The sequence below is a fragment of the Pezoporus wallicus genome, unplaced genomic scaffold, assembly GCF_028554395.1.
Source record: "Pezoporus wallicus isolate ANWC-B61680 ecotype Strahan unplaced genomic scaffold, APGP_CSIRO_Pwel_v1 scaffold_2584, whole genome shotgun sequence".
In the NCBI taxonomy this organism is placed as follows: domain Eukaryota; kingdom Metazoa; phylum Chordata; class Aves; order Psittaciformes; family Psittacidae; genus Pezoporus; species Pezoporus wallicus.
Window position 1 is genome coordinate 11,394,274 of NW_026642851.1, and position 23,509 is coordinate 11,417,782.

Consider the following 23,509-nt stretch of genomic DNA (forward strand, 5'->3'; position numbering starts at 1 on the left):
TGGCGACGTTTTTTGTTGTTGTTTTTCTCCTTTTAAATATATCAACAGTCAGGCTACTGTCCCCGTCCTGTGGAACAAAGCTGAATGGTCTGAGCTTGTCCCTGGGCTGTTTACAAAAATGACTTCAGAGGAAATGTTCTCACGTTGGCATCGATGAAGCCACAAAGGTTCATTGAGATCAGACTGAAAAGTGGACACTGTGAAGCCTCCTCCATCTGTCCCCCTGGCACCATTAGGAAGAGCGCTTCCGAACTGCCTGCAAAGATCTAGCAGGCGAATTCAAAGGAGGCTGAATTTTCCTAATCTGGCTCCACATGTTTTGTTAATACGATTCCTTAAAAGTCCCCTGAGAAAACTCAACAAGTGAGATCTCTAAACCAGGCTGCCCACCCCAGATGACATGTGTTCACATTGGCTGCATTAATACCGCCACGCAGGTAGGTTTCATGGAGGCAGCTGCGAAGGAGTGGGAAGATTGCTGGAATGGCTTGAAGCACAGACCATGCATAGACTTCAAACATAAAGCTAAGCAAGGCAATCACTAGGCTCAGCACACAGTAGTTCCAAGTTGCTCTGACTTTACCTTGAATGTAACAAACCTGCTGCTCCTACACATATCCAGATGTTTAACTTTATTCTGCAAGATACCCCCATGGAAAAGCTTAGCCCTGTTGAGTTCTAACACCAGTAAGCACCATGCAAAGCTGTACAAAAATACAAATCAGGGATGAATTCACCTCTTTCTTCCTTGCCTCATGTATATCCTGAGTTTAACCTTCTTTTCCCCATTCAGGCTTTATTCAAATCAGAAACAACCATGACTGGAAGTGAGAGTGCTGCAGGTAACAGTATTTGAGCTACCCCAGCATTGCTAGCTGAGAAAGCAGAAGCATTTCCTTCATGGCTCTGAAGGCAGCCAGGGTGCTGCTACTTCCGCACCACCATGGCTTTGCACTTGCTCAGTCCTGAGGCTGTGCACATATGCATCCCTGGGGTCCATCTGCCTCTCCTGTGGCCATGGAGATACCCTGACCTTCTTTTAAGATTATTTATGTCTTCCAAACAGCAGTGTGCCGATTAACAGAAGCTGTGTGCCCCTGAGAAGATGGAAACCTGTGACAACCAAGTTAGCAGTCATGTGCACAGACACTGCTGTAACTTGAATCTTTTTGCCTTTGTGTTTGGTGGTTTTGTGACAGTGCTCCTCTGGTTCTTCTACAGTGTCTCCATGTTTCAGGCTTGGAGTGTTTTGACACAGCTCCAGGGGAGAGAAACCAGGTCTCTGAAAGCATATTCTGTAAAAATTGCTTATATGTAGAGCAACTAGGAAGCCAGTGCCACCAAGCCCCTTGGAGCATTCCCCAGGGAGATGGAACAGCTGCAGGTGCGTGGCTACTGCAAAAGAGAAAGCCTTTCCTCTGAGCCCGGAGGTCCCTGATCCTCAGCTGCTGCAGGGTCTCAGTGTACCTGGAAATAATACTGATGCTGTTTTAATTTTGCAAAGTTCATTGCAGTGCCAGGAAGGAGGTTAACATCATCTCTGGGATCCATGAGAAACTCCCAGAAGCTACCCCAATGCATGTGTTTTGAGAGAGCCCAGCTCTGAGGTTCAAAGGTTTCCTTTGAACTTCCAGCCATTACATTGAAGGACAACAGGGTACAACCACACAGCCAGAGACTGGGATTTTCATTCAGTCCCAGGTACTGTGGCACAGCACACCAAGGGGAGCTCATCAGACATGCTCATCTCGCTAAATACAGCTTCCTAGTAAAGCAGGTATTTTTTTCTTAAAATACATCACCTACTCAGATTTCCCTTTGAAGAAGAAAATTTGGGACCTAAGAGCCAGGCTGGCCCAGCGCCTGCACAAATGGCTCCTGCTACACTCTGCAGGTGGTTCTGGGGTGACAGGGAGGATTTGCAAAGCCAAAACTCTGCTCAGTTTACATTATGCTTCCCATGGTATCCCCTTATGTTGCAGCTGAAAATCCTACCCTTGAGAAGAACTTATTGATTTGGCAGAGGATTAGAGGATGAGGCAGCATATCTACGTCCTGACTCACTGCCATGGCAGAAATCTTGCATTTCCTATGAGGCTTACTTATTGCCACAGTCAATACAGAATAGGCAGGTGGATGTTTCAGCCCATGAAGAGATTCTTTGACAGCTTTCAGGGTCTTTTTGATACTCTGATGTAATACTGCCTTTCAGACAGGCTGGTTTGCAGCATCTACAGCTCATAAATCACTGGTATGAGAATTATTATTTAGAAGACCTTTTAGAGAACCAAACGTCCAGTAAGATGCTTGCTATGCCCTTACTTGCAGGCAATTGTGAACAATTTTATCTTCTACAAAGCTGAATGCTTCAGCCTGGCAGAAGGTCAAAGACGGCAGAGATTTAATGTCAGTAGAGATTTAATGCTACGTTCAGATTTCAGGTTTTGACTTCTGCTGCCTTGTATCTTCAGTGATATTTTCTCTCAGGCAAACTAGAGGCCAGCTTTACCATCTGGAAAACCCTAAGTGTGCTGCCAAGTGTAACATGGAAGAGAAAGTAATCAGTTGCCAAGAGAAATTGGGGAGTAACATCAGTGAATCCAGCAAGTTTCTTGAGAGACCTGCTCTCTTCCTGACGAGTTCTGCAGTATATTGAACAGTGAATGAAATGGAAATGTGGAAGGTCCAGCATCGTCCTGCAGTGGTGCACATGAAGAAGGACAATGCAGGTTCCTGTCACAGGCTGGTCCATCTTGGTTAGTAATGTGGGGTTCATACACAGCCTCTTATATTGACTTTGTTGTTCTAGCTAAGCAAAGAGAAAGCAAATAAACTGGCAGACATCTCATGTAAAGGCAGAAATTAGAAGGGCTGTGCAGTCATCAGAACAGAGATCTCTTGTATTTTCTTAAAGACTGGTATTTTTTCAGATGAAATAGTGCTGAGACTTTCCACGTCAAAGTGCTTGTGAAACAAGTTTGTATTTTCTGCTTCCTTTCATAAAAGTTAAGGAGGAGGGTCATGTTTTTCCTTCCTCTCTCTGTACCTCAGAAAAGAATTCCAGGCTTGGTCGTTTTATTTCCTGGGGAGAGGGGTGTTGCAGGGGAGACATCACAGCAATCTTGGAAGGAGTCCTTTTGTGTATCTGGTGTCTATACATGGAGCGAAACAGATGCTGTCAGACTTTCCTAATTAGGACTGTGACATGGGTGAAATAAGCAATTCTTCTTTCTCACAGATAGCTATAGCCCCAGTTCATTAATCAGCCACCACTCAGACAAGCTCCAGTGAGGAATGCTGATAGTATCATGGCCGGAGTGAGCAGGCTGCAGCAGCGAAAGCAGCGCTGCCAACACCCTGTGCCTTGGCTCCCACCACAGGGGCTACCAGCATCAACCCCTGCCATGTCTCAGCACTTTTCTATATCCTAAAGGTGAACTACAGGCAATCTCAGATCTGCCTCAGAACTTTTAAACAAAGGGATCTTTAATGTCTCACCAGGGCAGAGCCAGGAGCCCCTCTAACCTATATGAAAGCTGTCATAATTAAAACCAAACAGAAACCATCTGAATTCCTTATTAAGGACATTTAGCAGAACAACTTTAACCCCTGAGCAGCCTAGAAAGCTTTTAATGTTTACAGATGTTGAGAGGAGCATATATGCAAAGACTTTCTCAGTTAGTGCCAAGGAGAAAAAACATGGTTTGTTTTAGTTTGCTTTCTTTGTCCATATTATATCTGAGAAAATAGGGGTGAAAAAGAAAATCAAGCAGACAAATAAACAGCAAATTGGAAATCTGTTTACTTATTTGCAAATTCGCTTTCTGTGTAATTTTCAGTCATCAGAATTGGACAAACTTCAGAAATAGTTTTCTTCATCTTTCTATTGGAGGAACAACTTGCACAAAAACATTCTGCCACCTCTCATGCAGTATTAACAGTTTTAATGCAGTTAACTCATGTGGTATGCATGAATAAACACAGATAAACATTCCGTCTCCAAAAATACTGAATTCCCTTACAAATAGGAACAAATATGACATCAAATATTATTTGCTTTGTTGCCAAACCACAAATAAATTCAAATACCCCTCTAAGCTAATAGCATTTCCAATATTCTCTTGAGTGTGAAATTTAGGTGTCAGGAACAGTCACAGTAAAGCACACTCAGTCTATTTATTAGACAGGCATGAAGGCTGTTAAAAAACTAAATCTGTCAATTTGTTCAGGAAAACATGATCCATTTGTAAATGGAGAATGTGAGGGTTTCATTAATTCAAGAGAATTCATAACATTTTTTTCTCTGCATTTTCAGTATTAGGAAACAGTTCAATTTGAAAATAAAGATTATGTGTGTGTATATGTACATACATGTGTGCATATGTATTTGTGTGTGTGTGTATACATATGCAAATATTCCCAGCTTTTTACATGAAGCCTTTTAGCTGCATAACTTCAATTGAATAATAATAATAAACCAACTAAAGCCAGCCATGCATGAACTTGAGAAAACAACAAATTCCCTTTCAGATATAAAAGAAAATGCCTTCTTTACCCCTTTCATCAAAATTAAGTGAGTTCAGACAAGCACCAGCAGTCCTTCCATAACTGAACTGTTGTTCTTAAGAGATAAGGACATGGATGAAACAGACTGTTGTGACTGGAAAAAGGCCTGACGCTGCAAAACAAATGCCATGGCAGTTACAGAAAATAAAATTCAAGGCAAAGCCAAAGCATGGTTGTCAACATAGATCATTTCCAATAACAAGGTTCAGTGCCATCCACATTATGTGCTGTTGAAGCCAATGCCATCCCTCAAATATTTATGGTGCATGAAGAGTGGTTCTCAGAAAAAAGTTGCTTTTAGGTGAAGGGTGCAATTACTCTTTTTCAAGAGATTCACTGAATATGCACTGGTGCCTTGCAGATGCATTGAGGGTTAGGTGCTAGCCCAGTGCAAATTGGTGCCAAGCAGGAATCCCTGTCCTAAATGCAGGGGTGCACAGCTGATGCCATTAGGATGCATCAGCCCCAGCTCCCTGTGCACCTGGGTACCATGCACTGCTCCCAGGTGACATGGAAGGTCACTTCCCAAAACAGAAACTCATCACCCACTGGTGAATGTTCTGATGAAGGTCTGCATTTCCCTGAAAAACAGTGAATGGCATCCACACCTTGGCACAGGTTGCATGGGGAATGATGCTTCCACGGGAATACTTGGAGATGCAAACCCCTACCCCAGCCAGGGCTGCACTCCTGCAAGCACAACCATCCACCAGCCCTCCTGTGCCTCAAGCAGAGTACCAGCTTCTTAAAGCCTGAGCAGCTGCTTCAGGAGGTCTCATCAAAAGCAGGCATTAGACTGACTAATTACCCACTATTACTGACTATTACCCACTAGAAATGTCAGACAAAATACCTGGTTTTAGGCTGCGTTCCTGTCAGGTGTGCTGTGATTGTACCTAGTCAGGTGTGCTGTGATTGTACCTAGCCAGCTCCAATGCAAGTGAGACTTGCTACCATGTGTTTTCAAGCATGCTGCCACATTTAGAGATGCTGACGTCATGAGATTGAAATAACAGAAAGGTGAGACAAAATCAGGTTTATAAGAAGCAAGATTTGGGTCTTTCTCTCCGGCATTCCTGGAAATTATCTAAGTGGTAGAGTGCCTGTTACCCTCCAGGCTTTTCTCAGAAAGCATAAGTGTCCTCAGGACCAATTTAGTTTACCGGTCCCTCAGCTGGAAACAGGATAATGATGGAAGTGCACTGAAATCTGAGTCCTCAGGCAAGATGTGTAGCTGAGATGTTTCCACCAAGCTGACATGGCCCTAGAAGCAAAGGACAGCCTATCCCTGCCCGCTTCTAGACATCCGGCCATCTCTGATGGGAACTGTTTGCCAGGTTTGCGGTACTGGTTCATGTCAAGGGGACATACCTCTTCCTTGGTTAAGCAGACACAAAGGCTCCCATTGGTACCCCAGGGACAAGGTCTGCTCTGCAGTGTCTGCACAATGCCACTGCTGTGCAGAGTGGGAAAAATATTCCCATAGCGTGTGGAAGACTGCTCAAAACGGCCACGGAGATACATTTCACCATAACGCATAAATTAAGGAAAGAGTTTAGAGTTCATAAGTAGTCTAATTAACCTAAATCCTTTATTTTGCTTTAGCTGTAAGAAGCTCTGGATTCTTAGCTGGTTTTTCTTGCCAAACAAAATCTTTCTTGCTGCTTCATTACTGACCCAGCGAAGTTAAGTGGTGTCATTTTTATTGAAAAAACATGGTCAAGTGTGTCACAAACTGAGAAGCAGTAATGTAATTTGCTACTGCTCTGCTTCAAGCACAAAGAGAGAACACAAACAAGTTTAGCTAAAAATTGAAGACCGCCAAAAGCTATGTTTCTGTTCTGTATTGGCTGGGATCTGGAGATGAAAGAGAGAGAATACTGTATTTTGAAACCAAAAAGGCTTAGAAATATAAATCAAAATCCACCCGCTGTGCAGCATTTAGTTAGTACTTTCCTGAATCTGTTGTGCTGGCTCTATCACAGGGCCGATCTTTTCATTTTGTTTATATTTTCCTAATGCAAATTGTGACTTTTACCCTGGGAACATGACAAAGTCTTTCTTCACAAATGCAAAGAAGACAGGAAACTCATGGTTCCCACAAAGCAGCTTTGACTCTTACTAGATGTGATAATTTTGTTAGCAGGATCCCAGACATCAGAGCATGGATCAGTGAGCTGGACTAGTAAGCCACAAAGCTCCTGTCCACCCATGGAAAGTGGCTTATTTGAGCAGGGTCCAGTCTGCTCTTTGTCATCCCAGGCCAAGCTGTGCAGCTTTTCCTTAGCGTGAATTTCGCAGAACACACAGGATCTCTGCTTTTGTTCCACCACTGGGAGCTCCAAAATAAGACTCCTGATGATTTGAATCCAGCCCATCCCAGGAGGCACATCAGCTTGTGCAATGGTGTGCTTGGCCCCTTTCATCCCTGCTGTGTGTGCGGAGTGGTGCAGACAACCCTGTGCTGGCCCGCAGCCATCCTGGAAGCCATCAGCAAGCTCACCAGCAGCAGCAACCTCCGCAGAGCAAACCGCCATAGTATTTACCCAGCTTCTTGGGTGGGTTTTGCATCCAGCAGAGCTTTGTCCTCTCCCAGCCACACTTCTCCTACACCCTGAGCTGCCTGAATTCTACACACCAACATCTATCCCTTCTGTGCAGCAGTGATGGTACTCAGCTCAGTTCAACAAAGCCTTCAGCCGTTTCAAAGAGTGCCTTTCCTTGGAATGCTACCACAGACCATTTGCTGATATCCCTAAGTGCTGGATTGCTCTTTTCAAAAAGGTCTTCAGACCCTAGAGTTGTGTAATTACATGCCTTCACAAGATTAACTTCCAGCTCCTAATCTCTCATTATTACTAGGTCAGACAATGCTACAAAAAGGCAAGCTGAAGCTGCATCGTGGCTAACCATCTGGTACCCCAAGAAAGCACATTCAGATATGTTTTAGTGAAGGTATCACTGAGATTTATGGTTAGTATGTGGCGGATGAGCCCTTTAATACCAAGGAAATTAAAACAGATCCAAGGCAAAGTAGTCAGGCCTGGATATATCTGCGATATGGGGCCTGCCCACTGAATCAGCTTTTCTTCTCACACGACAGTGTGTTTTTATAAAAATGGCCAGAATTACCTTTTCCATGCCCACCTACTCACTGCTGCTGATAGAAAAGCCTATGCATTCACAGGTGACAGCTTTACCAAGTGGGTCAAACAAAATCAGGATGCTGGAAATTTTCTTTAGGAACAAATTGCCCTCAGTCAGGAGTCAGACTGAGGGCCAAAATATGTATAAATCTCAACTGCAATTCAATGGGCCCACAGTTTGTCCACACCAGGGTTTGTCAGTCAGAGGAGCTCAGCTCTTAGTGCTTCATGCCTTAGTTTAAGTGAAGGCAGACAGGTGTAAATTGCTCCAGCAACACGGCAAACCATGGAGGGCTTTTAAAAACTTGATCATTAGACTAAGGAAATAGAAAGGTTGGTGGAATGGGACCTAATTGATTATGTCTGTCATACACAGAAGAAGTAAAATGAAAACGTGAATTGCTGAAATGAACAATAAAGTGAACCTTTGTTTAGGATTAGAAATAGGCAGTTGGGACCTAATTATACAATACAATTTTTGAGTAAGCAGATCCTGCAGGAACAAATGCTGTGCAAAAATAAATCTGCTGCATGGGAAGTAATATATGAGTGAGAACACAAATGATTTGGATTCCTAACAAAAAGGTATTTAGAGACTAATACTGAGGTTGGCTGTCATTCAAAGCCTACCCATTGAAAAGAAAACAATAGATTAATAATGTGAAACATGATTGAGCAGGTGATGCCAGTAGGACTGGGAACAAAGAAATGTTGCAGGTCACCTCTCCTGCAGGAGGGCTCTGATGCCCATTATGGGCTGCCAGAGGGCAGATTCCCCATGAGGCTTGGGTTCTTATAGTGCCCTCCTTACCCTATCTGTGCTGGGAGCTGATGTGAGAGGGTGCCAGGCAGCACAATGGAGGAACAACCGGTACTTCCCGTACAGTGACAAAACCTGGGTTCAGGAAGCTAAGGCTGGAGGTGCCCAGACCAGGCTGTGCTCCCCAGCACTAAGCCTGGGTTCAGTACAAGGCACAGCAGCTCCTGCCCAGCTGGGGCTTCCTCCTTCCACCCCTGAGAACTGCAGCCTGGAGATGGGAGACGTCAGCAGAGACTGGCAGTTTGAGGAGAGCTGAGCATCCAACATGATTTCTATATGGGTCAAACATGTGAAGGACACCCCAGTTGCCTTTTATGAGTTTAAATCTAGTCTTGTTTTATTTCCACGCCTGCAGAAGAAGAAAGAAAGAGGGATATCTTTTGTGAGTTCATTCCCAGGCTCTTAAGTCATGGGGTTAGGGCTGTGGTACCAGGCAGCCGACATTTCTGCAGCAGCAAAGATGAAAGTCAGACAAAATAATCCAAAGAAGTGCTTAACTGTGACTATTAAGTCCCAAAGGATTTATCAGAGTTTACTTTCCTCTGACTTCTAGGAGAGACTTCGGCTGAAGTCCATTAAGCAAATTAAAAAGCAGAAGGAAAATAAACACAGATTAATGGAGATAGGAATTTTATGAAGAAAAGGAAACAGCCAGACCTTGTGACAAAGCTCCTGGGCTGCTATTCAGGTTTTAAGGCCCCCAGAGCTTATAAATGGAGGAGATTATTCCCCTCACGTTGCCCTGCTGGTAGTTGTAAAAGAGAGTTAATAGAATTTTTTTTCCCCCACTGAGAAGTCCTGTAGAAACTCGAGTAATAATATAATCCATAATGTTTCAGTTCAGTGCGTGACATGCAGCTATTTGTTCCTTTGTTTCCAGGCAGGGAATCGAGCTGTAAATCTTGTAGCGACACAGATACTGTACTGGCTCTGTGGCATTTTATCTCCTGCTGAAACTGAAACCCATCTGAGAAGCTTCCCACACAATTAGGGACTTGCATGTCAGAACAACCAGGCAGGATTTCTGTATTTATTACTTTGGCATCACGATTAATATTTAATCCAGAGGAGATATCACAGACATGTTCAAAACCTCATTTTCCTTGTTAAAAAATACTTTGAAACCAAGAAGATGAGCAAATTATGTCATTATGGAGCCCTGTTATTCATTATCTTTAGACAGTTTAAATTAAAGCAAATGCTCCCATAAGGGGGAGATTCTTTGCACTGCTCCTCTTCTAAGTGATTTTCTAATTTTCATTGAGTTTATTAGTGTTCATGGCTGAAAACAAAGAGATACCAGAATGGTAAAACAAGAGTGAAGAAACATCTCCACCTGCTGTATGGCCAGACCCCGTCTCAGACGCGTGGTGGTACCAGCCTGCGGGGCAGAAGTGGCTTTCATTAACTCAGCTGGAGGTGCCAACACATCAAGAGCAAGCACTGGGCACTCCAGGACATACAGAAAACCTCTTTGGGTCCTTGCCACAAGTCTGATGAAAGCTGGCATGTTCATTTTTCTTTTTACTGCCTTGACTGGAAGACCTCCTCACTAATTTTCTTTACAGCATCTAACCTAATGTAAGTGTGTCATTTGTTACTTGCCACTGCTCATTGATTGATTTGTGGAATAATTCTTGGTTTGCCATTTATTCATAGGCAACTCCCTCTAAAAACTAAAAGCATTTTGTACATAAATTCACTTGAATTTTGTTCCATGAATACAGAACATCCTATCCCTGCCCATCTGGATGCACTGGGAACAGTTGTGCTGTTATGCTCGGTGAGAAGGTGGTATTTCTCTATCTGTGCAAGTATCCTGCAATACGACCTTGAAATATAAAATACACCCCTGACAGTGGACTCATTTGACAAATTAGTTTCCAGGTGAAACAGAACATGAACCCCAAAGGGCTTTCCCTGAAAAGCACAGCCACAGCTACAATGCTCCCTGGCTGTGCTGGATCCTTGTTCCTTTGGCATGGGGCAAGACTTGCAGGGCATCATCCCTGGGTGATGGGGCAGGGGGCTTCTGGAAGGGTGAGCAGTTTCCAGGGGATGCCTCTCTGAGTTATCTACCCCAGGCCTGGTGCTGAGCCTTATTGCTGGAGGTACCAATTTCTCTAAGTATACATGTTTTTTTTCATTAAGCAGCCCTTACTGCCCTTGCCTGCAGAGGATGATCACTGGAGGCAGCACCGGAGGTACCCCTTGCCTCTGTCCCTTGCTGCAAACCACTCTGTAGGGCTGCAAATGGTTTTGGTTTCACAGACACCTGGGTGTAGCTGGGCAGCCTGCAGGACTGCACTGCACGACCAGAAAGCAAACTGCCTGGCAGGTTTGGTGAAAGAGGGTGCAGAGGGAGGAGGAAAAGAAGAAAGGAGGGATGACAGAGAAATAAGCCCAAGGAAAAGATTTTAATGCTGGAAAGGATTTTAATGCTGTTTGTTAAAGAGCAGATTTGAAACCTTTCTTTGGACAAAGTGGCTGGACTTATAGGATGTGACTCGCTGTACATGATGGTAATTGTGTAAAAGGCTGGTGTGCAAACCAAAGCTAAGTGTTGGTGATTTTGGTTATGGCTTCCCAACAGCAGTGAGGCCACTGCACATCATAGCTTCTGCTCGGAGGCTGACCAGCAACAGGCTAAGAAACTGAGATGTCTGAGCAGCTAAAGCATGTAACCCTTCCCTTAGTGAGTCCCATTTGTCAGCTTTCCAATTCCCACAGGACACCTGACCTTTCACCACTAACATAAGAGAGCTGCAAAATGGCAGTGCCTGAAGCTCTGCGTTTTCCACGTCTGCACTGACAAAACCTGTTTGAGGCACAGGCTGTCCGGCACAGTCACTGTGTACGTGCATGCCCGCACACATGGGTGTGCACACCCTGACAGCAGGCAGGAGCAGCCTGGGGTCACTAGGATCAGCCCTGTCACTACCTGGCCTTGGGTGTCTAACTGTGCTTTACTGCCTGCTTATGCCTGGGTTTTAACTTTCACCCTCAGGATTCCGGCACACAAGGATCAGCAGCCCTGCAGGAATGGGGTCCCCCTTTCTGCTGCTTCTGGCCTTTCTGACCATGGTCACCAAAGCCAAGGTGTTCAGTTGCTGCAAGCTGGCTCACATGCTCCAGGAGGAGGGGCTGGATGGATACAGGCTACAGCCTTGCCAGTTGTGAGTTTCAGTCCTGTCTACCCACAGCCTTTCCTTCCCAGCTGCTGCCATCCTCATGAATCTGTGCAGGGTATGGGTAGCCTCACTGACTCATAAGGCTGGGGAGTGAGAGACCATGGCCATTGATTACCAGAAGTGTTTCTTCCAGGTACCATGGCATCACTGTTCCCAAGCCTTCTCCAGGGTTTCACCCTGCACCTCTTGGCCAGCTGATGGAAGCCCAGTGAAGGGGAGAATGAGCAGTATCCAGTTCAGCCCTTGCTGCACCCATCAGAGAATGGTCCAGGCTGGTATCCTGCCCTCGAGTGAGCTCATGGGGCTGCACTTCATTCCCTGCAGATCTGCTATCGAGCAACATAACTGATGACATCATCTGTGCCAAAAGAATGTGAGAAGCCCACAAGGAATGAGTGCCTGGTAAGGGGCTCCCTGTGTGTTTCTGAAGGGCTCATGTGTGTTTCTGAAGGTGCATGGCTTTCATTTGCCCAACTGCATAGAAGCGATTCTTCCCAAAACATCTGAGAACATTAATCACTGAAACACCCTGCTGAATCTAGATGACAGCCCTTGCTTAATGCGGCCCTGAACCATCCCTGGGACTCCAGGCTGTTATAACATAGGAAGACTGTAAAGGCAGAGTAATCAACAGGCTGAGAAAACAGAAGTGAGGGTAGAAGGCAATTCTAATGATCATATAAATATGTGGCTGTCTGAAGTCACAAGGCATTTTGTGCAAAAAATGGTGGCATTAACCACTGAATCCTGAATACATTCCGATTTGAGGGACAGGATTGTGTCTTCAGATTCCACTCACCCCCTCCCCACCATTGCAGTTGGACTCATTAGCTGCTTTTGCTTCCTGTGGCGGGCTACTGCGAAGCCTGGCTCACCACAAAAGCAGCAGCAGCATTTCTGAGTAGAGGTGAGGTGAGTAATTTGTGGAGCATACACAGCAAACAGGGTCTGGGGCCCCTGTGAGGAGCATTGCCACTGCACTGTCTGTTGCGCACTCAAAACAGTGTGCTCAGTTGCAACATCCCAGTGAAAGAGGGATCCTTGCAGTGGCAGGAGGTGATGGGACCTGCCTCTGCAATTCATTATTCCTAGCCAGGTCATAGGGAAAGCTCAGGTGTCATAGAAGGACAGTGATGGCTGCTCTCTCCAATGTCTGAGGTGCAGATAGAGTTGGAAGGTCTGCAAATTCTTTTTCCAGGGTGAGTGAGGGGAGGTCCCTCACTGGGAAGGACCCTACCAAAACCAGAGCCTGCTCATACTGGATATGAACTATATCAGTCTAGCCCCTAAACAGTCTGCTTTTCTTCTTCTATCTTCAGGGAAGGCTGGGCAACAAACTACAAAGGATGAGACCTGTCTGATTGGATGGAAGGATGTGTGCAGCTGGTGGGGGCTGCCTTTCCTCTCCTGCAAGGGAAGAGCTTCCTCCTAACTGAACAACACTTCTTAGTTAATATTTGCAAACCCAATACATTTCACATCAAATAACTAACTATACAACATGCGGTTTTTTTTAGAAAAAAACCTCAACTTTCCTCTTTCACATGTGATTTAGGGTCCAGCCCCCAGAGTTTTCCCCCAGAGGCTTTTTTGTGCATGTTTAAATGAGACAAGGGGGTGAGGGTCAGGAGCTGGGACACAGCTGATTCTCTGGAGTTTTCAAAGAAACTGAAAAATGGAAGAACTCAAAAAAACCCTCATCAAATCTGCAAGCTTTCCAACACCTCTCATTTACATATTTGTAGTAAAACCACAGCAAAATGCAGCCCAGAATCTTACTGGGTAAAACTTGTATTCGCTCAGCAATGTAAGCTGTCGCTGTGAATGTCAATGTGCTGCACAGCCCTTTCACAAATGCTGGGGCAAAAGGGGCGAGTGAGCTCTGCTGCCCATGGGGCAGCTCCTGCCATAACTGGCCAGTCCTGCAGACAGATTTCCACTGAACTCCCCAGCTGTGCAGAGAAGCTAACCCTGTGCTAGTACTGTTCCTCCACCATGGAAAGGCCACAGTGCAGGGGAAGGAGCTGCCTGGTGTGGAAATGGCTGCGACTTGCATCTGGGAGGATTCAATGCAGAGACAGAGAGGGTTAAAGGGAAATGGTGGTAGTGGTTTCATCACCACAGATGAGCATTAGCTCTGTCTGTTTTCACTGAGAGCTTGGGAAAGTACAGAACTACAAAGGAGTACTTTTTTATTATGTTGTGGTGACTGTTCTTGTGTTTAAAAGAAGAAAGGGAAAATATCAGAGCAACCTATGCTGTCAGTAGACAGGGTCTGAATCAAAATCTTACCTTTTAACACTGCTGAGCTTTGAAATCCAAGCCTAGGTCTAAGGATTTAAGCCAAGGGCAGACACTTTAAATGTGTGATCACCACTTCACCAGTGGCAAAAGTGTAAGGAACTTGCTTTCAACTGTATCCATCTGAAATCCCAAGAAAAGCAGAGAATATGTTTTCCTTGTTTTCTTGATGAAAGAAAATTTTCAGTTTATTTCTAGGAGGTAGAATTTGCACGGAAAATTCGGCAATCCTTATGAATAAAAAAACAGCATCCGCCAATCTGTGACCCCCTGAGTGTCAAGAGGACTGCAGGTAATCTGGCATGCTGTGTCTGAAGCACTGTAACTACTTGAGGACCTTGCCAGCACACATGGACAACAGGGATCATGAGTTCATCTATAGGCCTATTTCAGAGGAAAAAGAAACCTCCTACCAAGATAGAAACAAACTAAATGAAGGGCCTGATCCTGTTTCACCATGAATTTAAAGGAAGTTTAAATTTATAAGGAAATACTAATTTAATAGCCCTCATCATTGATTTTAACAGCAAACAGGACTGACCTTGTAGGGTACGTCATCAAACAGCTCCAGATTGCTTGAGAGTATTTCAACACTTCCATTATATGCCCCATCTTTCAGATTTGGGCATAAATATTCACTTGGCAAAAATCTCAGCCTAGGAGTACATTAGGAGATGATTTGTTAACTTTTTCCCCACTCACAAAGAAAAAGAGAGAAAGAGAGAAAGAGCTCTTCTTGGGTGTTTTTAAGTTACTGCTGCTATGCAATAGCATTTATCATCTTTGCACTACCCTACCTTAAAACATTCAGTAATTTTTACAGAAGAAAATGCAAGATAAGTTAATTGATTGATGTTGCAATCACTATTTTCAGCTGCAAGGGAGGTAAGTAATACAAGGGGATCACCAGCAGTCAGGAAGCCACCATTAGAACAGGGATGGTCACTTGGCTGATGTGCAGCTTGTGGGCCATGAGAGAATTCAAGCCATTAGGCCATGGCTCACAGCACCAAGAGTAAGGATCACCATGACCAGAGCCGCCAGGTGATCCAGGTGCGTGCATGGGGATGGCAACTGGGTCTGCTAGTATCAGTGTTACGTACCACACCAAAACCCAGCTGTGTGTCCTGCCATGCATCCCCACAGTGAATGTGGGGGCTTTGCTGCCATTTTCCTGAAAGCTCTTTGGTACCAAATTATCTGTGTAGCTTCTATGGGGACTTGAAAGTGTCTGTATGAGATCCATGAGGTCAGAGAGGGGAGCTGGTGCTCTGCTCCATGGTCTCTAGCCGTACACCCCAACTCCAATGAACAAAACCCAAGGTGAAAAATCCAGCTGTACTGTTGAATGCAAGAGACATCCCTGAGCACCAACATGTTCTTGACAAAGGTACCACTGCAAACTTAGTTTCTCTGTTTACTTTGCTACTGACCAAATGCCACTACCTTCTTCCAAACTGATTAGGTAGCCAGATTTTTGAATCCTGCAGATTATATTTATTAGCAGAAGAAACTGAATATAAATTTAGCTATTTCCTCAATGTAATTCCCTCTGTTTACAGACAGACTGTACTGGGCATAGAACAACTCATGTAACCAGAGACAATTATTTGCTCCCCATTCAAAACAAAATTTCTTCTGGTGTCCTCCCAGATTGCTCCTTCTGTCAAAACTGCTCTGTGTGGTCTGGCATGCCGGCTGCCAGCCTGCCTCTCCTCTGCATCTGCTTCTGGGCACCCTTCATTCCTTTTACTCACCCAGACAGATGCTGTACCATCACTGGTCCCCTGGGTGTGCAGGCTGGGGGGCAGGTACTTGCCATCAGCCACAGAGCAGCCCCCCTCCAGGCTGTGCTCCCTGACTGCTTGTGTCCTGCTGTTACAGCTACTGATCCCGGAGCTTACATAAAGAAACACAATTGTTTTTATGCAGATCTTGAGCTGGCAGCTTCAGTGTAATTTAATCTAAACCAGGATAAGGCAGTAAATATTACTGTATTTGCAAAAGGATGAAGTAGGGTAAGTAAAGAAGAAGATGCTGAGGAAAATTCACAAGGAGGGAAAATACTAAATAGGTACAAAGCTTTGTAGCTTGGTCACCTTCACTGAAAAATAGTATATTGTTACAGAGACTGGGGAATCTGTTTAATCCTTTCAAAATCCTTTCAAATGTTCACCCATATTCATGGCCTGTGCTCCTGTGTCAGTAATGTTAAACAGGGAAACCTGGTCCCAGGCACTCAGCTGCATGGAAAGACAATCTAGCACAAAATCAGTGTTTCTGTTCATCACTGCTATCTACAAGAGATCTTTCTGGGACTGAGGAGCTCAGCCTATTGACCTAATCAAAAAGATCAAGGGATGATGTGATTACAAAGCATAATACTGTCGTGGACATAAACTCTGGGCATGGCAGAGCTCTTTAATCCAGGGGAGAAAAGAATAACAAGCGGTGATGGCTGCGACTTAACTCCAGGCAAATTCAAGTGAGAAAAAAGTATAAAGTTTTAATCAGTGAAAGGAGATTAACAACCAGAATAAACAAGCAGAAGAAATGGTGGCTTCTCCAGCTCTTGACATCTCCCAACAGAGACCAGATGCTTTTCTGGGTCTGTGATGGTGGAAGACAGTTCTTGGGGCTCTGCCAAAGGGGACACGGGTGAAACCCCACAGTCAGGTGTCAGCAAAGGCAACTTACCCACCCTCAGGCTGGGTCAGGCTCAGATTTTACCCTGCTCCATACCACTTTTGCAACGCTTGCCATCCCTCTCTGAATGAGACAGCTTGCCATCGCTAGCTGTGCCATGGCCCACAGCTTATTGCCATATTCCCATACCTGCTGTGTGTCCTGCCACCATGGAGCAGGGCCTAGTGCCCATGTCCCTTTACCTCTTGCTGCTCTCCATGAAACCTTCAACCTGACATTCATAGGCAAAGGGAGAAATGGTCAGTCCCACTGACATTGATGGGGTCCCATGGACTCCTAAGGAGAGGAAGAAAAAGACCATCCTGGACATCTAACAGCTGGAAGGGGCCCCTGGGTTCACTGTTTTTGTCTAGCTTGCGTAGCAGTGGGAAGTATCATTCATACTTTAGATCTCAGACATTGTAATTGAATTTCCAAGGTCATTAGATAATGGGTGAGTATGGTTTTCCTACAAGTACCTTGAAATTTAATCTTGTCCTTTTTCCTGGGTATTGATGCCTTGCTGAGAATGTAGACTTTCTGATACTAAAGGGTGTGCCACCATGTGGCTCTCAAAAGGTATATGAAAATTGCATTTGGCCCTCCATGAGGAAAAGATGATCTAATGGACTCTTCTGGCCCAATGCCTATGAATCCTTTCACAGTTTCCCAGGGCACCCACTGTGTTTGCTCATGGCCCTTCTGCAACAGTGGAAGGCAGGGGCTGCTGTTCCTGTAAGGAGCATTGTCCCATCCACCTGCAGCCCATCTGGCTCTCCCACCCCAGGTGCTGATTCCCACCACGTCCTGGCTCCCTCCAGCTGAGAGCCCCTGGGCTAGTGCAGCTCGAGCTGCTGCAGGGAAATTACTTCAGATTTATGCCAAGTTCATTTCTCCCTCAAAGTTGCAGGACACTTTCAGCCCTGAACTTCTTTCCCCATGTTGATCTTTTTTTAACTGATCTGGGCTGATGTCATCCGTGCTGGTCTCTGCTAGAGGAGTAATCTTTGTGGAAACTTTGAACAAAATCCCTTCAGCATCTTTCAAATGGTGAGATAGTGGTAAAATAGACTTTTGTAATTGTTAAAAGGATAATCAGCTCTTTTGGCAATGCCACAAGAAAAGAGATGATGCTGAAAGGTTAGCAGTTCGCCCTTTTGGGAGGTTTGTACTGTGCTTGGTTGAAGAAATTAAAAAAATAAACACATGAGATATATCACAGCCCAGGATCTGCTCTAACTTTTAACTAAGACAAACTCAACTCATAAGCAACATTGCTGCATAGTTCTACTGGGTTTTACATAAGACAGCAGCTCTGTGATGGTTGGTTGGATCATTTTCATGGAGTTTGTAAATGGAATAACAATGAAACACATTTCTCCTATAAGAACATCCAAACCACAAAAATAGTCAAAAAATACAAGCATCAAATTCCTTTCCTTAATTGTTTAATCTTATGCTACCAGGAAATCCATGTGGAAGAAATAAATAGGATTTACAGGTGAGACTGTCAGCAAGCCTGACTGATTTTCTGCACTGATCTACACAGTCTATGCTGGTATACATGCTAAGCAGACCCCTTTGTAAACATACTGCCCTTGCATTGCACGCTGGTACTAGCTAAATAATGATCCCATGGAAGATAAAACTAGCCCCATTCACAGCATCCACAGATGATTTTGTTCTCTAGAATTGCAAAACACAGTGCAGGCAAGCCAGAAGGAATCAGAATGTTTGCGCCATAATTGAACTCCACAACTAAAATATCAAAGAAAACAAAGTGCAAAATGTGCTGCTGCTGCTGCATATGTCATGGCAGCCGTGCACATGACAGTTTCAGTTTTATGGTTAAATCCATAATAGCCAATTGTTTATTTGGAAGCACTATTATCTAGAGTTTAAAATATGCTGGTAATGCCTTCATGTCAGCATTTTCTGACTACTAGTAATTTCATTGTGCTGCTCAAAGTTGGCAATATTTTGTATTTAAGTTCTGCTACTATGAGTTTTGCTTGTGTTTTACTAAAGAGCATTTTAACACAGGCCCTCAGGGGAAATTCCATTCCCCTTATTAAAAAATTGTGGCTATTTTATTTTCCTTATCTCTGCCATCCATTTCCTTTTGTTTCTCAGTGCATTGCTGCAAATCACAAAGACATTTCCTTGTCTGCTTTACTTTGGACCCCTTTAATGAAAACTCCTACATAATCAAAGTCACCGGATTCATTTGATGAAGTGAATTGGTTTTGCTGAAGGGTCACAGTTGGAGATTTAGCATTTCAAAAAAGCGAAAGATCTAAAGGCAGGAGAAATGGACAGCAGTTTTTACAAGATATCGGATAAACATGCAGTAACACAGAATGAAATTCAGCTTTTACAAAGCAGAACTGCTCAGTGTGATCTGTCTTAACTACAACCAGGTGATCAGAGCCAGCCTCCCTGCAGAAAAGTGAGCTTCACTTCCTTTGCCTCATTAGTCTGTTTTCTGTGGCATGATGTCATATCCAGGAGGTACTTTGTACTCACCGATGCAGGCTACAAGGAGTGGTGTAACATGAAAGACAGAAAAACATGAGAGCAAAAACATTTCTCTGTTCCCTTGCTTGTAGATACTGCTCAGGCTGCTGCTCAGCAGGTGATCAGACTTTCTGACCCTAAGAAACAGTGGTCATTGCCCATTTGCTGTCATCAGAAACAAAAATCTTGAATAGCCAAAGTTTCTCAAGACACAGAAAGTTCTGGTAAATATCTGTGCAAAATACATTCTTCTGACATTGCCAAAGCAAAGTATTTTGACATCCTCACAACCAGGGTTGTGTCCCCTTGAGTTGTTGCTACTGCTGCTAGGATCTGCCATTCAGGTTCCTCATATCCCCAGCTCTCATTTGAGGGCTAAGCTCCTCACCAGGGTGCACATCACCATGTGACTGCAGCCAAACAGCTCCCAGAAAGCCTCCCATCCTCAGAGGGTCTGCATGAGCGTTGGAAGAGATCTTCCAGGAAGATTATCATCAAGCAGACTCAAGACACACGTCTCACTAAAGGCTCAACAACCTGAAAAGTTGTGTTCTGAAGAAGATTGACATGAGAAGTTTCCCACCTAAATCCAATAGACAAGTGCTGACCAGAACCACCTTTTTTGGCCCTGGGATCTAGGCTGCTGTAAAGGGTGCCTGGGTCTCAAGGAGTGGGAGCTCAGGGAGTAGAAGACAAGCAGCAGGGCCATTGGTGTCAGCCTTAGACTTTTTCATGTAGACTACAGTGTACTATCAGGCAGAGTTAAGCATTTAGATAGGGATTCAGCTCACCTTAAAGGAGATACCTCTTGCCTGTTAGCTGAAGAATACTGTTAGATGAGAATGATTCAATTTAGCACTTAAACACAGGCACCAGGAGACATCAGAGGTATCAGGTGGTTTCCTGTGCGGCCCCCAGCTGCAGACCTGTGAGGATGCAGCTCTCCACAGGTTCTGCACAGTACCTCTCAGCCTGTGCAGACACCCCAATATCCAAGATTATCTCCAGTGGCACTACCTGCTCATATTTAGGCAATTGACTCAAACTCTGTTGACCACACTGAATGGATTTCCATTGACTATTATGAGAATTTAGATATCTAGTGTTCAGACATCTGCATTTAACTGCCTCCCTGTGGGTGGCTAAATCCTATACTGAACTCCAAGGTGACTGTATCAGGAAAAATTGTCAGTAACCCAAACCGCTGCAAGAAGAGCACACAAATTCAAGGGTGACTTGAACGAAACACTGTCATCTCCCCCAGAGCAAAGCGCTGTTCCTGAATTTTGCTTATTTTTAGACACCCAAAGGACCTCTTTGATTCTACTGTGGTTTTTTTTTCCCTACAAATTATAGAGAGGAGGGTTTTAGTAAGGGTTTGAACCTCATTGCACTCTAACTGGTTTAATCAGTTCTCTGTTCAACATGACATGTCCTTCAAAATGAGCATGCAGGTTTGTGAGAGGCATACCTCTGGCACAAAATGAATCAAATGCAAAAGCCAAGTTCTCCGAAAGTAGGTGGTTCCCTCAAAACATACCTTTGAGTCTTCATCATTCTTGCCGTAATTTCCAAAGTTTGGACTTCTCAAAATTTGCCATGAGTAACTTACATTTACCCTAATCACTGTATAAGTCAAGAAATTGCACTTTTCTCCTCCAAGACATATGTAAGCAGTGAATGAGCTGCTAACATCTCATTACACGCAAAGATGTCATTATGTGGAAAATAACACAACAGGGATGCCTGAAGCAAGATTTTTAGCCACTGAGATCTGAGAATCTGGTCATAAAATACTGACTCAGATTGAAACAGTCAGGATGAAATTCAGTGCCTTAATACCAGCAACTCAGACACTACTATGCTGCATGGGCTTGTCGTCCTCCTTGATTCTCCAACATACTTAAATCGTGTTGAGGTAATGGGAGTGGCATGGTTGGGAGCTTCAGACCTGTTTTAATTCAATTGTAACCTTGGCAAATTTTTACATTTTAACAGATCCTTCAGTGATGCATTCCAAAACCCCACGGGAGCCTGTCAAAATTTTTAGGACCTGCTTTAGATGAAACTGTACTCAGACAGGTAGTTACTGGAAGGGCTTATTCTTTTTTGGAATCATTCAGAGTTTGGTGCAGACTGAAGTTCATCTCTGATAAACCTATGATATTGTAAATTCTGCAAGCCCTGGACAACTACAAAGAAATCTGAGCACACTTAGACATCATATAACCGCAGCTAATGTGTCCTTTCTCCTGCTCTGTTGGAGGTGGAGAAAATGAAGAGCACCGATTTTAGGCATAACCAGGGTTGTGTGACAACACAAGGATGTGAACCCAGCTTTACGCAGCAAAACACTCTGGCTGCTGGAACATCTGTCTTCCTCCTTTTATTTTTTCTGTGCTCTCCATAGGCTTTATGTGAGGCAGATGTGGATGTCTAGGTCACCTGAGGGAGCTACTGAAGGACAGCTCATGTGAATATAATCCACAAGCTGGATAAAATCCCACAGGGGGAAACATAAGCCTCTTCTGCTCTAAGTTACCCCTTATTCTTAGACTGTCCTGCTTTCTCCAGGGAGGAAGAGCTACTGTACTCCTCTCACTGAGGCTGGCACTCGAGTTGTTCCAGCAGTCAGAGAGCTAAAAAACTCAGGTACTGCCTAAGCAAAATAAAACACAGCACCAACGGAATAAGAGGCACAGGCTTGCTGCAGTAGAGCCCCTTGGGTGCGTACTGCTTGGGATACTTGCCCCTGTGGTAGCAGGGATCAGTGTAGCTGCAAGTCGTTGTTACCAAGGGAGAAATCGCAACAATCTCTCTGCCACAGAAAGCATATACGAAATAAAGCCTAAATCCACAGAGTAATCAGAATTACTTTTCAAAACAGTATCTTGTTACTGGCTAAAACAAACATCGTGGTTACCACCAGGGGAATTGCCAGGCAGCCCAGAAGGACAGATCGCAGAAGATTAAATAGTTGTCAAGAGAAAAAAAGAAAGAAGACTCTTTCTACAAAAGTCTGCCTCAGATGGAAATGAAAAGGAGCAAAGTGGGAGAAAGACGGTTAATTGCCACAACTCCCGGTGTGGCAATTATTCCCAAGGAGGTGAAGGGGAAGATCTGCAGAACTGACCACGGCCGTGTCTATGGAGTACTGCAGGGCTGGGGCTGTCGCCATCCCATCCAGCCTGCACTTTTGAACTGTGCCATTGAGTCAGGCCCTGCAGACCCACGGGAAGATGGAAACAGGATGACTGGACCTTTGAAGTTGCCAGGGTGTAATAGCGAGAGGAGACAAGAGAGCCTGCGCTCACAGTAACACACTGTCTCTCATCAGCAGCAGCACATTAATTTGCTGGGTGAGGATCATGAGAGAGAAGCGATGGAACGGCTTGTGAGGAAAAAAGCACCAGGGAGGAGGCCCAGGGAGAGGAGAGGGCTGGGGGCCGCAGGGGGGAGGGTGGGAAGGGGAGTTCGGAGAAAATTGCTTGAAATTACAGTATTCAGCTTTTGCTGACAGTATATCAAAGCCCAACTTCTGCCTTTATGATATTTAAATCCCTGCCGCTTCCCCAGAAAAACAGTATTGGCACAATGGAAACATTATGTGCTGGTGCGGGGAGGGGGAGCGCCGCTGAAATGGGACTCGCTTTGGGTTGGGATGGTGATCGGGACTTGGAGGGCCTGGCGGCTCCACCACAGAGATGAACAAAGTGCCCGTCTACGGCGACAATGTCCTGAGGAGGCACTTTGAATTCATCTCCTGTTACGCAGCTTGAAGCGCACATGCTCACACAGACACACCTCACATGCACACCTCACACACACACTCACGCACTCCCCCTCTTCCTCCCAAGGGAAATGACCCAGTCATTGCACAGGGTAGGAGCACTGAAGATGCAACAGCATTAAAACTAAACTGGATGATAAATCATAACTGGCAGCTCAGTAAGAGGATTAAAGCTCCTGCCAGGGATTTATGCCTCCTCCTTGTTACAATGCTTTGGTCTCCCTCGTGGGTTCTGCAGGCCCTCACTCATGGTGCCAACTGCACCTTCAAAATGACCAACTTTTTCCTCCACCAGCAGCTCCCAAGGGCAAGAAGGGAACAAGAGGGGTGGCAGTGGTGCTGACTGTGCTGGAAGGAGATGAGCTGCAGGAGAAGACACCAGGCAGTGCCTGCGAGAGGGCAGGTCCCCAGGAGGGGTGTATTTACCTGGGTGAGGGGACTGGCATGGCAGTCCCCAAACAGGTTTCCATGCGTCCATACCTCGGTGCTAGCT